The sequence below is a fragment of the Camellia sinensis genome, chromosome 5 (genome assembly GCF_055761805.1).
Source record: "Camellia sinensis isolate YWXY chromosome 5, ASM5576180v1, whole genome shotgun sequence".
NCBI classification, from domain to species: domain Eukaryota; kingdom Viridiplantae; phylum Streptophyta; class Magnoliopsida; order Ericales; family Theaceae; genus Camellia; species Camellia sinensis.
The window spans coordinates 164,757,417-164,772,932 of NC_138965.1; positions in this window are offsets into that span (position 1 = coordinate 164,757,417).

The window sequence follows — 15,516 nt, forward strand, 5'->3', positions numbered from 1 at the left end:
GTAATTGGGTTCTTCATCAAATTTCATATTGGTCACCATCTCAAGAAATTATTGAAAATGGGGAGGACATAAGGAACAAAGCATTTTAGGAGGGGTACCCATCTTCTTTTTACAAACAAGGAATCCTTTTTTCTCACCCTGCCATAGATTGTAGTGAAAGCAAAAAACAAGAAGTCTGAGAGATAAAGTTGCATATGGCAGTGCACGGTAAAACCAGAAATGAACTTACAATGAAACCTTGCCATGGAAGCTTCCCTCTAAGGAGGAATGTAAAAGTATAAGCTAGGGACTCAAGGTCATCTCTTCTGCTTCCTATCCTACCCAAATGAACATGTACGCTCGCATAACGTACTGTCCCCCTGTCAACACATAGATCAGGGAAATAAGTACATGTCATTCTCTGACATGTCATTTATGATGGTATCAAATCACTTTCCTTGCTAAAAGACCGAGTAAATCTTAACAAAAAACTTATGAGGCAAGTTATGCAGGCCAATTCTATGCCCCAAAAAAGGAACCCAAAAATTAAGATAAATAGAAATGAGGAATATTTCTTCCATTTTGGAGAAATGAAGTATTGTTTCTATGAGGAACTTCCACCTCCACTCACTAATGGGGAGGCACTTATTTGGAACCATCTCAAAAACACAAGCTTCCACAGAAAAATGGGGGGAGGGAGAGGGGGAGAGAGAGTTACCTGAAAACATCAGGCTATTGGTCATAATCAACATGACGACCGGAAGATGAATCCTTCCATCTTGAAGCTGAGGAGGACACCAGTTAGAACTTAAACTCCAAATTTAAAACCACAAAACTACCAAAGCATGTTTCAATTTCATGAAACGAGTGTATCTGAAACTTATTTCTAAAAAAAAAGACATACCCAAACCAAGATCAATCAAGTACAACTTGTTTGCATCAGGAGTTCCAGGTTGACCAAGCAAAAAGTTTTCTGGCTTTACATCTCCATGCACAAAACTGAGAAAAAATCTGTGAATATGTTTGGAATACATGTAGATATAGTATTCATAAAAGAAAGAGAAATAAGTACCCCTTAATGTGAAGCTGCTGTAGGATTGTTATTGCCTCTACCACTATACAAGAAACCATCTCTTCAAACAACCAGTACAAAGAGAAAAAAAGCAATAAGAAACAACAAAAATTAACACACAAACACAAAATTATGAGGAAGGACATTATATTCATACATTTCCCTAATAGAGTTCCAAACATCCCATAAACTTGGTCCGAGCTTATCCATAACCTGGCTTTCACAAAACCCAATATAACAAATGTTATCAGGAATGATTTCCATAACAGCGGTAATAAGTAAAAAAAAATATAAAAATCCAACCACAGAATTCAAAAAGAAAGATGTAAGAAAACTCATAAGGATATAATAGTCTCCTTGGCGACCTTTGTAATGGACCAAAGGAATTCCATAACAACCATTAAGAGTGCTTCATGAAGAGATGAAAATCAAACCATAAGATTTTTAAACCAGTCATTCTCAAATAATAAGGCATTAAAAATGAAGTTTGATTGACAATGCAGATTGTTAGGTTTTATTCTTGTCAATCCCGTTTGACAAAACTCCTTTCTGTTATAATTTTATTCGCTCTTGTATTTCAGCGAGGATATGAGTTTTAGATGGGAATCCAACCCGAATTGAGCCTTGCAGAGAAGTTTGTGATGTTAATGCTTTCAAGATTGCCACTTCGCTGATTATGACGGGGGCCGAGCTGCCCGGTCAGCTCGCGCTCGAAGCAAAATGCAAAATGCAAAATTGCATTCAAAGTTGGCTGTCCGCCCTTGCTCGCTCGAGTGAAGGAGTGCCTCTACACAAAAACCTGAAAGAGCTCATTGTTCGCTCGAGCGAAGGGTTTGTGGCTCGAGCGAAGGCACTAGTGGAAATCACGCAAGTTAAGTTTCTCGCTCGAGCAAGAGAAGCTTCGCTCGAGCAAGCTTCAAAATCCGAATTTCTATAAGGAATTGGTTTTCTTCCAAAACTAGGATTACTTTGGATTTCTATAAGTAGTTGGTTTTCTCCCAAAACTTTACCAACTCCTCTAGATCTTCTTTTTGGGTTCTAAGGTTTATATCTGGGGATATTTTGCTAGTTTTTTTTTGATGTTTTGATTGAGTATTCAACTCATGATTTAAGAAGCATACATCAAAGGTTTGTTTGTTTATTCTACACAAAAGAGAGAGTTGTTCTTTGGTAGATTCTGAAGAATTCGAGCCAGAAGCTTTGTTGGATTCCAGAGTGGCTCATCGTCAAGACAATTTTGAGGTGAAGACGGGGTTGGAAGAGACACATAGAGGTTGGTTCAATTCGGGCGTAGATTCGCTAGGTAATTGAGAGTATACATGTGTAATTCCTTTATATCTTCTTAGTGGATTGTTTTGTGGCTTTTGCCCGTAGTTTTTTTTATCACAATTGGAGGTGTCCAATTGTGGTTTTTTCACGTAAAATCGTTGTGTCGATTTGTTTTGATTGGGATTGTTATACACTGGTTAAAATTGATACATAATCACAAATCAACATCTAGGGGATTTTTAGATTTTTCAATTGGTATCAGAGCAGGTCGTTCTATTTTTTTTTAAATATTCTTTGAGAACGAGATCTTGTTTGATTTGTGATAATGGATTCAATTCGTGAGGGAAATTCTATGGTTCGACCAACCCTACTTGACGGATCCAATTATTCGTTTTGGAAAGCTCGGATGAGATCGTTTTTAAAATCTATTGATGAAAAAGTTTGGCAATCTGTCATGAATGGGTGGACTGAACCAACAATTACCGTTGATGGAGTAACTTTCCCCAAACCAATTGAAAATTGGGACACAATTGATTACCAAAATAGTAGCTGGAATAGTAAAGCTATCAATTTTTTCTTTTGCAATTGTGAAGTCGCAAAAGAGGCTTGGGATATCTTACAAACTATTCATGAGGGCACTCCTTCTGTTAAACGCTCAAAACTTTAAAGGCTCACGTCTAGTTTCGAAAACCTTTCAATGAAAGATAGTGAGACCTTTGATGAATTTTATGCGAAGTTAAGTGACATTGTAAATTCCTGCTTCAATTTAGGTGAAAAAATACTAGAATCCAAAGTTGTGGAAAAAATTTTGAGATCCTTGCCCGATCGGTTCTAACCAAAAGTTACGGCTATTGAGGAGGCTCAAGATGTTGACAACCTCAAACTGGATCACTTGGGTGGAAATCTCCAAACTTATGAGGCACATAGGAATTTCAAAAAGAAACAAAAAGATATTGCTTTTAGTAGTGCTCATAGAGTTGGAGAGGATTCTGATGAGGATTCTGAGATAAATTCCAAGATTATAGCTGCTTTTGTTAAGCAATTAAAAAAAATCTTTTTTGAAAAAGAATCTTAATCTTTTGGAATCTACTCATACTCATAAATCTAAAGGCAAAGATAAGCTCAAAATTAATTCTATAGCCAAGAAAGAGAAAGGAAAGATATAAGGGAACTATGAAAGAGTCCAATGCTATGAATGCCAAGGATATGGCCACTTTGCTTCAGAATGCCCCACTCGTTTAAAGAAGAAGAAAGCCCTCGCCATCACTTGGGATGATGAATCAGAATATGATGAAGATGAAAGTGACAACGAAGATCAAGGCGAAGAGGGACATAAACAATTCCTTGCTTTCATGGCGGCTTCCAAAACTGAAGGACGAACAGAGTATCCGAAGAGTCTGGTTGAGAATGCCACTGATGATGAATCCTCGGGAAGTGATGATGAAGAGCTTGAGCAAGCTTATGAAAAGTTGTATAAGGAATCTCTTAAGTTATCCAAATTGAATGACAAACTAACTATGAAACTCACAGCATGTGAAAGTGAGAATGTCAAACTAAAGGAGGAGATTTCCGAGGCTAGGATTGATGCCATCAAGATAACTAATGATCAACAAGCTCTTTGTGCAAAACTCTTGACTTGTGAGACAGAGAGGAATGAGCTACAACAAATCTATGCAACATATGAAGAAATAATTGAAACTCTCGAGATGTCTCAAGTTGCTTTGGAAGAACTAATGATCAAGAAAGATGAAGAACTCAAGTGTGCTATGGCAACCATTGGTCTTTGGAACAGAGGATCAAAGACTTTGGACAATATCATTGGGTCTCAACAAATTTGTTCTGACAAGAGTGGCATTGGCTTTGGTGATAACAAAGAGCAAAAACAGAGTGCATCTACATCTCATGATACAAGAACTCAAGGAAAGGGAGAACAAAAAATTCAACATAAGGATGGACTTCTCAAACTTCTTAGAGTTGGTAAGGTAAAAGAAAAGAAGGTACACCCTGTATACCCTGTTTTTATTTGTCATCATTGTGGTATGCATGGTCATATTCACCCTTATTGTTATAAGTTCCATGGGAGAGTGTATTTGCCTAGACCTAAAAATAGGAAGTTGGAAACCAAGTTGAGATGGGTTCCCATTGAAGGCAAAGAAAACCACAACGTCAAGACACCACCCAAGAACCGCAATACTCACAACTTTGTTTATACTAAAGCGGTTTGGGTGAGAAAACTTGACTTGTGTTTATTTGTTTATTTGTTTTAGTTTTTAGGTTTATGTGTGTTTTTTTTTAATGAGAAAAAATGTGTGCATGTTCGTTTTTTTTGTCTTGCTCTGTTTAGAAAAAAAAAAATCCCAAAACGATTTTCTTAGTATGGTTTTGCAAGCTTGAAATTTTTGAGTGGTCCTTAGTGCATATTGGAATGGATGAGAATATCCATTACATGTTAATATATGTGTGCTTTCTGTGGTCATTACTCGTTTTGGAGTGTGTGTTTTTTGATTAGTATGTCTCATTCTGTACACACTCTTGGATTAGCAAATTTTGGAGTCTTTCGCCTTAGTGATTATTTTTTTCTCTATGGATTTCTGTCATTGATCTTTTGCGTTTCTAGAGGAATTGACCTATATTAGCATATCATGGGTGATGTTGAGTCTCTTAACCACCTTCCATCTTTTTGCATCTCCACGGCTTTCCCCTCTATTCTTTGTAGTCCAGCCATGAGGAAAAGGCTACATCAGAGTCACCAACCAGGCCATCCTTATTATATCCATGCTTCTCTGGTTCGGTTTCCATACTCTTGAGCATGTCAGCCGCCAATGAGTGTGCAAAAGAAAAAGAAAAAGAAAAAGAAAAAGGAAAAGAAAGAAAAAATACAAAAGAAAGAAAAAGAAAAGAAAAGATTCATTGATTGAGGGGGAACCTCCGCTTTTACTCACCAAATACCCCTTGATTCCTAGTGGTTTGACTTTCCTTTGTTGTGCTTAGATTCACTTGTCGGAGGTCCAGCTTTCAGATCACTACTAGGTTTAAATCTAGTGTTTGTCAAACTCCAAGAGTCACACATACACTTTTATCATGGGATCTATGCTTTTCACATAATGCATCACTTTTTTTCATGAGGAATCTTCTAGAGGTTGTGCACATTGTGTTTTCAAGTAATTGTGTTTCTTGGATAATCTTGTGTGTTCTAAGGTACAAATCTGAGATTTCTTGCTTGCTCCACCATATTATTTTTATCGTTTTCTTCTTGTTCACTGTTTTCAGTGTTTGTGGTTGCTTTTAGTGAGGGGGAGTTTGGTTCATCTTGATTTGGGTTGGTAAGGGAGTTTGGTTTTTCATTGCAAGAGTTGTTTAGCATGAACACTTTAATATGTTTGGTAAGGGAGATTGGCCATATGTTTTGCATGTTGCTATGCACTGTTTGCTTATTATTTCCTTATTGCATGCTCTATTCATGTTTTCCATCTCATGCTTCAAGATAATCGTGTCATATGTCTATTGCTTTTTCATATACTCTTGTGGGACTAATAGTTGTTTTGCAAATCATGATTTTGATAAAAAAAAGTTTGCGTTTGTTGGCTTTAATGGGTTGGGGTATTTAGGATTTTATTTGTTAGGTGTGTTTTGTCATGGCATTGCCAAAGGGGGAGATTGTTAGGTTTTTATTCTTGGCAATCCCGTTTGACAAAACTCCTTTCCGTTGTAATTTTATTCACTCTTGTATTTCAGTAAGGATATGAGTTTTAGATGCGAATCCAACCCAAATCGAGCCTTGTAGAGAAGTTTGTGATGTTAATGCTTTCAAGATTGCCACTTCGATGATTATGACGAGAGTCGAGCTGCCCGGTCAGCTCGCGCCCGAAGCAAAATGCAAAATGCAAAATTGCATCCAAAGTTGGCTGTCCGCCCTTGCTCGCTCGAGCGAAGGAGTGCGTCTACACAAAAACCTGAAAGAGCTCATTGTTTGCTCGAGCGAAGGGTTTGTGGCTCGAGTGAAGGCATTAGTGGAAATCACGCGAGTTAAGGTTCTCGCTCGAGCAAGAGAAGCTTCGCTCGAGTGAGCTTCAAAATCCGAATTTCTATAAGGAATTGGTTTTCTTCCAAAACTAGGATTACTTTGGATTTCTATAAGTAGTTGGTTTTCTCCCAAAACTTTACCAACTCCTCTAGATCTTCTTTTTGGGTTCTAAGGTTTATATCTGGGGATATTTTGCTAGTTTTCTTTGATGTTTTGATTGAGTATTCAACTCATGGTTTAAGAAGCATACATCAAAGGTTTGTTTATTTATTCTACATAAAAGAGAGAGTTGTTCTTCGGTGGATTCTGAAGAATTCGAGCATGAAGCTTTGGTGGATTCCAGAGTGGCTCATTGTCAAGACAATTCCGAGGTGAAGACGGGGTTGGAAGAGACACGTAGAGGTTGGTTCAATTCGGGTGTGGATTCGCTAGGTAATTGAGAGTATACCTGTGTAATTCCTTTATATCTTCTTAGTAGATTGTTTTGTGGCTGTTGCCTGTGGTTTTTTTTATCACAATTGGAGGTGTCCAATTGTGATTTTCCCACGTAAAATCGTTGTGTCGATTTGTTTTGATTGTTTGATTAGGATTGTTATACACTACTTAAAATTGATACATAATCACAAATCAACATCTAAGGGATTTCTAGATTTTTCACAGATGAATCTTGCATACCTGTAAACTTGCCACTTAGAATGAGGACCATAACTACATCCTTTACTCTTTCAATGCTCAAGTTTCAAAGCAACCTATTGCCAACCCCCCACCCATAAGAAAGAAAAGAACAAAGAAAAAGTGAGACCATCATTACCGACAGAATAAATTCCAAAGAAATTGTCCAGATATCCAACGGACCCATGAGAAGAAAAAACATACCTCAACAGCATCTGAGCCAGTGCACCCTGAGCCACCTGTCACCCTTCTTCCGACATAAACTTGCCCAAAACCCCCTTTTCCCAGCTTTCTCTCTAACTTGTAAATAGGGGAATTGCCAACAATCAACACAAATAACCATCTAAAATTTGATAATCATGGGAGAAAAGGTTTATCAATTTCTAAAAATATATCCTCAATATTCCACTAGTAAACTTTTTTCTTTTCCTTCTTTATAATTATGTACCTTTTTGCACAAAACCTTCTCTTAGAACTACACCATATACCCATTCTAGAAAAAAAAAAAAAATCTTTCTAATTATAGTTATAGATCTAGTCCATATTGCTCACAAGTTTTATCATGAACATGAAAACATGTCATACATGAAAAAATATAGTTTTCATCAATCGTAGAATCTTACGTTTTCTATTTAGTAGTATTATATGGACGCTTGTATGCCATTTACCCATAGAAGTATATGTAATAACATCTCTATCTAAAATCTATGTACTTAATAAAAATCAAATTCTTTCTAAACAGTTATGTACAATTACTATCACGAAATTATTAATTATCGCACATGGAACCCAGTTGGCTTCTTCAAAAATATTTACCCATCTTCACATAGACAGGCTTCAAATACATTGAACCCAATAGTTACATAAAAATGAGTAGTGCCTGGAAATTCATTGTGTTAGGTCCCTTAGTCTTGTCAATCCCGCGAACAAACTTGAGTTGATTGAGTTGTAATTTTTCATTCTGTTTTCTGTTCCTCACTCTAGCGTAGAAGTCCTCGCTCAAGCGAAGAGTGCATCTGTATAAAAACCTGAAAGAGATGAATGTGTGCTCGAGCGAAGCTTGCGTGGCTCGAGGGAAGAAGTGCGTCTGCATAAAAACCCGAAAGAGTTGATTGTATGCTTGAGCGCAGGTTGCGTGGGTCGAGCGAAGCCACTTATGGAAATCACGCGAGATAAGTTCCTTGCTCGAGCAAGAGAAGCTTTGCTCGAGCGAGCTTCACAGTCCAGGATTTCTATAAGTATTTGTTTTACTCCAAAACTAGGATTAGGTTTTTTAGATCTACTTTGAGGTTTTCTAAGGTTTTCTTCTGGAGAATTTTTTGTGACTTTTCCTTGATAATTTGAGTGAGTATTAAACTCATGAATTGACAAGCACATATCAAGGAGGTTGTTTGATTACATACAAGAGTAGTCTTCTTCGGTGGATTCCAAAGATTCAAACGTGAAGTTTCAAAAGAGTTTTGATTCTGTACGTAGTCGTTGATTCGACAAGTAAAGTTGTGGATTCAACTTCAGATTAATCAGTTCCGAGACGAAGGCTTGGTGAAAGAGTTATAGAAGGTTTGAAGACAAATTGGATGAGTTGGGTAATTTGTTTGTTATCTTTGTAATCTTTCTTTCTTCAGTAGTGGATTGATTAGTGGCGTTTCGCACGTGATTTTTTATTACAATTGAAGGTTCTTCAATTGTGATTTTTCCACGTAAAAATTGTTTGTGTCGATTTATTGTTTATTTCGAAAACAACAATCTAAATCACTTTCGTAAGTGCTTGATGATTTAGATTGTGTGTTTTGAATGATTGGGAATTAAAATATTTTAATCTCGATCTAATCACGAATCATTTAGGATTTTCAATTGGTATCAGAGCGGGCCGCTCTTTATTTTTTTATCAAAACTATAGGAGTGTGATTTTGTGTGATTGGTGATATGGATTCAATTCATGAAGGTAACTCGACCCATAGACCTCTGTTACTTGATGGTACAAACTATTCTTATTGGAAAGCTCGTATGAGAGCGTTTTTAAAATCCATCGATGAGAAAGTTTGGCACTGTGTGCTCTATGGGTGGAGTGAACCTACTGTCACCGTTGATGGTATTGAGATTCCCAAACCCCTTGATAAATGGGACACAACCGATTACCAAAACTCGAGTTGGAACAGCAAGGCTCTCAATTCCCTTTTTTGCTTCGTCACACCTGAAGATTTTCGTTGTATCTGCACGTGTGAGGTAGCAAAAGAGGCTTGGGACATTCTTGAAACAATTCACGAAGGTACTACTTCTGTCAAAAGGTCAAAACTTCAACGTCTTACCTCTGCCTTTGAAACCCTTTTTATGCTTGACGATGAGACGTTTGATGATTTCTATGCAAAACTTAGTGACATCGTGAATTCCTGTTTCACACTCGGTGAAAAAATCCCTGAAGCTAAAGTTGTTGGAAAAATTTTGAGGTCTTTACCCGAGAGGTTCCAATCAAAAGTGACAGCCATTGAGGAGGCTCAGAATGTTGATACCCTCAAGCTTGATCAGTTGGTTGGAAACTTGCAGACTTATGAAGCCCACCAAATTTCTAAGAAAAAACAAAAAAATAGTGTGACTTTCACTAGTGCTCATGAGACTGCAAAAACTCCGGATACTGAGTTTGATTTAGAGTCTGAGATGACGGCTATGTTTACTAATCAGTTTATAAAAAAAATTGAAAAAAAAGAAGCCTAATTTCAGAGACCCTATTTCAAAAGACAAGAGTAATGAAAAACCCAAAACTTTTCCACCAAAACTTGCTCCAAAAACTGAAAAGAAGATTGTAAAGGGGCAAGGGATCAAGTGCTATGAATGTCAAGGGTTTGGCCATATTGCCCTTGAATGTCCTTCGAAAAAGAATCGAAACAAAGTCTACACAGTGACTTGGGATGATGAAAGCGGGTCGGAGCAAGAACCTGAAGAACCTGAATTTGGTGAAGACGTGGATAGTACTTTCATGTCATTTTGGTCCACTTTCACACAACCTCTTCTGAAGCTAGTGGAATTTGCTCGTGGTCAAAATCTGCATCATGCTCCCACCTTTGATGGGAGTAATTACTTGTATTAGAAGATCAGAATAAGGGCGTTTCTGAGAGCTTTTGACCCAGAAGGCTGGCAAGCCATTGAAGAAGATACAGAAAGTGCTGACAATCCGAGCAATCAGAGAGTCCTGATTACTATTCGTGGAGCAATTTCTGATGAAGAATAGCAACGGGTTGCTCACTGCACAAAGGCTAAAGATGCATGGAATATTCTGAGCCAATTTCATAAAAGAAGAGATTCACCTTCACCACCATCTAACAACTTTCCTGCCTTAGTTGCTAGATTGGATGAGGTCAAGGAGAATGAGGAGCAAAAAGAGGATGATGAAACATCAGAAGACAATGATGAGATTAATGGTGATGAACTACAACAAGCTTACGAAAAGCTTTACAAGGAATCTCTGAATTTGTCCAAAATCAATGACAAACTCTCTCTCAAGCTCAAAGCATGTGAAAGCAAGACTGTCGAGCTAAAAGGAGAACTTGTAACAGCAAAGCAGAATGTCATCAAGATCTCAAGAGACAGGCAAGACCTATGTGGAAAACTTCTATCCTGTGAAACTGAAAGGAATGAACTTCTGAAAGTGTATTCCACATATGAAGAGAAGCTTGAAAGCCTTGAGATGTCACAAGCTACATTGGAAGAGATAGTCTATCAGAAAGATGAAGAACTCCGTATTGCTAGAGCCACAATTGCCATGTGGAACAAAGGTTCCAAATCATTAGAAGACATCCTCGGGTCTCAACAAATGGGTTGTGACAAAAGTAGGCTAGGCTATGGTGCGACCACTCACAAGGGACATGCCTCTACATCACATGACTTGAAGACTCAAGCAAAGGGAAAGTTGAAGGTAGACCAGGGTGATCCCTCTCTTCATCTACCTAAAGGGGGTAAGATCAACAAAAGGGAGGTAAAACTTGTTTTTATTTGTCATCACTATGGTAGGTATGGCCACATTCGTCCTTATTGTTTTAAATTGTCTGGTAAGGTGTCTCAAAAGGGCAGAAATTTGAATACCTTTTGGGTTAGGAGACAACCTTACATGTCTAGGCGGAATACCAAGATTCATGAAGGTGTTCACAACGCCAAGACATTTACCAAGACCGCATGACCTGATTTTGTTAAGACCACAAAGATTTGGGTGAGAAAAGATGATTTGACTTGTTTAGTTGTTTACACTGCTCTAAAAGCACGCAACTCACATATGTGGTACCTTGATAGCGGGTGCTTTCGTCACATGTCCGGTAACAAATCCTACTTCACCTCCCTTGAAAAATATAAAGGGGGAATTGTTACCTTTGGAGATGGCGGCACTTCTAGAGTCATTGGTAAGGGCTCTATAAGTGTTGTTGGTCTTCCCAAGCTGGAAAATGCTTTACTTGTTGATGGTCTTAAAGCAAATCTTTTGAGCATTAGTCAAATGTGTGATTCCCACCATGAAGTATTGTTTTCAAAAAATAAATGTGAAATTTTGGATAAAAAGGGAAATACTGTCTTGCATGGGGTTCGCACATCTGATAACTGCTATGGGATTGTTACTAATAATGATCTCACTTGTCACTCTGCCATCATAAGTAACATTGATTTGTGGCATCAAAGATTAGGTCACATGAATTTCAAAGACCTAACTAAGATAGCCTACAAAGAGTTTGTGAGAGGAGTACCTACACTGGGTAAGAATCTGAACCATGTGTGTGGACCATGTCAACTTGGAAAGCAAACACGTGGCCCTCATAAAAAGGTGAACAGCTTTACAACCAAACGTCCTCTTGAATTGGTTCACATGGATTTAATGGGTCCTACTCGCATTGAAAGCATTGGAGGTAAAAGATATATTTTTTTAACTGTTGATGATTTTACTCGATTTTCGTGGGTAAATTTTTTAAGGGAAAAACCTGATACGTTTGATGCTTTCCTGGCCTTAGTCCTTAAAATCCAAAATGAACAGGGTGTTTCCATTGGGCGTATCATAAGAATCCAAATTGATCATGGTCATGAATTTGAAAACAGTTCGTTTTCGGATTTTTGTGATATGCATGGAATTAAGCATGAATTTTCTGCACCTATTACTCCACAACAAAATGGAGTGGTTGAGAGGAAGAACAGAGTTGTTCAAGAAATGGCTAGGGTCATGCTCCTTAGTAAGAAACTTCCTCCAAAGTTTTGGGCTGAAGCCCTAAATACTGCTGTTTATGTCATAAATCGCATGTATTTAAGGCCTGGCACTTTACAAATTCCATATGAATTGTGGAAGGGTTTGAAACCTAATGTAAAATACTTCAAAACTTTTGGGAATAAGTGTTACATTTTCAAAGATAGAGAGCCTTTGGGCAAATTTGACTCCCGAAGTGATGAAGGTATTTTTCTAGGGTATTCAACCACTAGTAGGGCTTTTCGAGTCTATAACCTGCGAACTTCTTCTTTAATGGAATCAATCACTGTGGTTATAGATGACACAGGTCTCCCTACTCCAGCAACAAATGAGGATTACAATGGTGAGTCTCTAATCCTGGATACTGAACCACAAAGTCAAAGAGAAGCTGAGGTCCAAGCACAAGAAGTTGAGATAGCACCATCCTCACAGGTAAGTCAAAGTCCAAAGAGTGCACAAAGAGACATCACTCCTGATGCTTCTGTCACCGCAAGTCCTGAGTTCAAACCATCAACAAGGGTGAAACTGAATCATCCAACTCAACAGGTGATTGGAAGTGTATCGGATCGAATGTAAACCCGAAGACAGATTCGGGATGAGGTATCACATATGTGTTATGTTTCATTAATTGAACCTAAGAATTTTAAAGAGGCCTTGCTAGATGATAGTTGGGTCAATGCTATGCATGAAGAATTAGTTCAATTTGAACGTAACAATGTTTGGACTTTAGTTCCTAGACCTAGAAACATGAATGCGATAGGTACCAAGTGGATCTTTAAAATAAATCTGATGAGAATGGTACTGTGGTTAGAAATAAAACTAGGTTGGTTGCTCAAGGATACACTCAAGTAGAAGGTGTTGACTATGATGAGACATTTGCCCCAGTTGCACGTCTCGAATCTATTCTTATTTTACTTGGTGTTGCATGTTTTCTTGGTTTCAAATTGTATCAAATGGATGTGAAAAGTGCCTTTCTGAATGGGTACTTGAAAGAAGAGGCTTATGTTGAGCAACCAAAAGGGTTTGAGGACCCTAAATATCCAAACCATGTCTATAAGTTAGACAAGGCCTTGTATGGGTTGAAACAAACCCCTCGGGCTTGGTATGATAGACTTACTACCTTTCTTCTTGATAATGACTTTCAAAGGGGTAGTGTGGATAAAACTTTATTTGTGAAGCATACTAAGTCTCATATTCTTGTTACTCAGATTTATGTTGATGATATTGTGTTTGGATCCACTGTTGATCATCTTGTGAAATATTTTTCGGATTGTATGACACATGAGTTTAAGATGAGCATGATGGGAGAGTTGTCCTACTTCTTGGGTCTTCAAATTAAACAGTCTCCTTTTGGAATGTTTGTTTCTCAGACTAAGTATGCCAAAAATCTTGTGTCAAAGTTTGGTCTTGAGTCTGCCAAACATACATGTACTCTCATGAGCACCAGTCTTCACCTTTCCAAAGATTCCTCTGGTATTGATGTAGATCTTACCCTTTATAGGAGTATGATAGGGAGTCTTCTTTACCTCACAGCCAGTCGTCCTGATATTGCCTTCAGTGTAGGTGTTTGTGTCCGTTACCAAGCCAGTCCTAAAGAGTCTCATCATCTTGCGGTCAAACGCATCATCAAATATGTTAATCGGACATTGGGGTATGGGGTTTGGTTTTCTACTGACACTACAGCTGAAATTACTGGTTTTTTTTATGCCGACTAGGCAAGATGTGCTGATGATAGGAAGAGTACATCCGGGGGGTGTTTTTACCTTGGGAATAATTTGGTTTCCTGGCATAGTAAAAAGCAAAATGCCATCTCTCTTTCGACTGCTGAGGTTGAGTACATAGCTGCAGGGAGTTGTTGTGCACAAATGCTGTGGATGAAGCAAATGCTTTATGATTATGGGATAGATCAGAACACTCTCACTCTTTTCTGTGATAACACAAGTGCCATAAACATTTCAAAAAATCGTGTCCAACACTCTCGCACCAAACACATTGACATTCGTCATCATTTTATTCGAGAGTTAGTGGAAGAAGGCCTTGTTGTTCTTGAACATGTACTCACTAAGCATCAAAAAATTGATATTTTTACAAAACCCCCTGATCTTCTTCGGTTTGAGTTCCTTAGAAAGGCCTTGGGCGTTGTGCTCAGTCACTAGGGTGTTACCTGTTACTTGAAGGGGAGTAAGTGATTGCTTTTTGTGTGCTTGGATGTTATAATCTCATAGTCATTGATTCCTGTTATCTTTGCATCAAAAATTTATATGAATACTGCTCATGGTGCTTACAAGATCTCATTCTTCTTTGTTCATAGCTCATTCTGAATGTCGATACTCATTTACTTCATGATCTCATTCTGTACACATCCTAGAGATAAACTGTTGCAGGGGTTTCCGCACAAGTGATCAAAGTTCTCTATGGACCACTAACAGTGTTTCTTGTACTTTTTCAGAGGAATTGACCTATACTAGTATATCATGGGTGATGTTAAGTGTCTTAACCATCTACCATCATTTATTCACTTTCACGGTTTCTCCCTCAGTTCATTGAAGTCCGGGCATTAGGAAAAGGCTGCCTCAGAGGCACCAACCAGGCCATCTTTTTTTGATTTCATCCTTCTCTGGTTTGGTCTCCATACTCTTGAGCATGCATTCCACCAGTGAGTGCCCACAAGAAAGAAAAGTTTGAAAAAAAAAATAAAGAATCATTGATTGAGGGGGAGCCTTCACGTTTACTCAACAAATACCCCGTGATCCCTAGTGGTTTGACTTTTCTCTGTGATGTTCAGTTACTCTTGCCGGAGGTCCAACCATCCGATCACTACGAGGATTAACTCTAAGTTTTGTGGCTCTCATGGATTGCACACACACACACACATTATTTTAGTGAGCTCTCATGTTGGATTTTGAGTTGTACATTCTCATGTAACTTATGTTCATTGTTTTGAGTTTATCTGAGTTGCTCATGATTCTTTGCTTCATCTTGTCAAAATTGCAAAGTTAGCGGGCTTCATGGTTTGTAGATTATTTCATCTTAGTATCATCCTCATGCTCTTGTGCTTACTCCTTTGTGTTTCAGGTTTCACGACATAGTGTTAGTATTGGTTTTTTGTTTATAAAAATAAAAAATAAAAAAAATTGTGTTTTGTTTCTTTTTCTTCTTCGCTTGAGCGAAGGATTGCTCGCTCGAGCGTGTTTCTTCTGCTGAGTTAGACCTGAGAGCATGCGTTTTTGGCTCGAGTGACAAGTTTTAGCTCGAGCGACCCCTTGCGTATAAATGTACTCGCTCGAG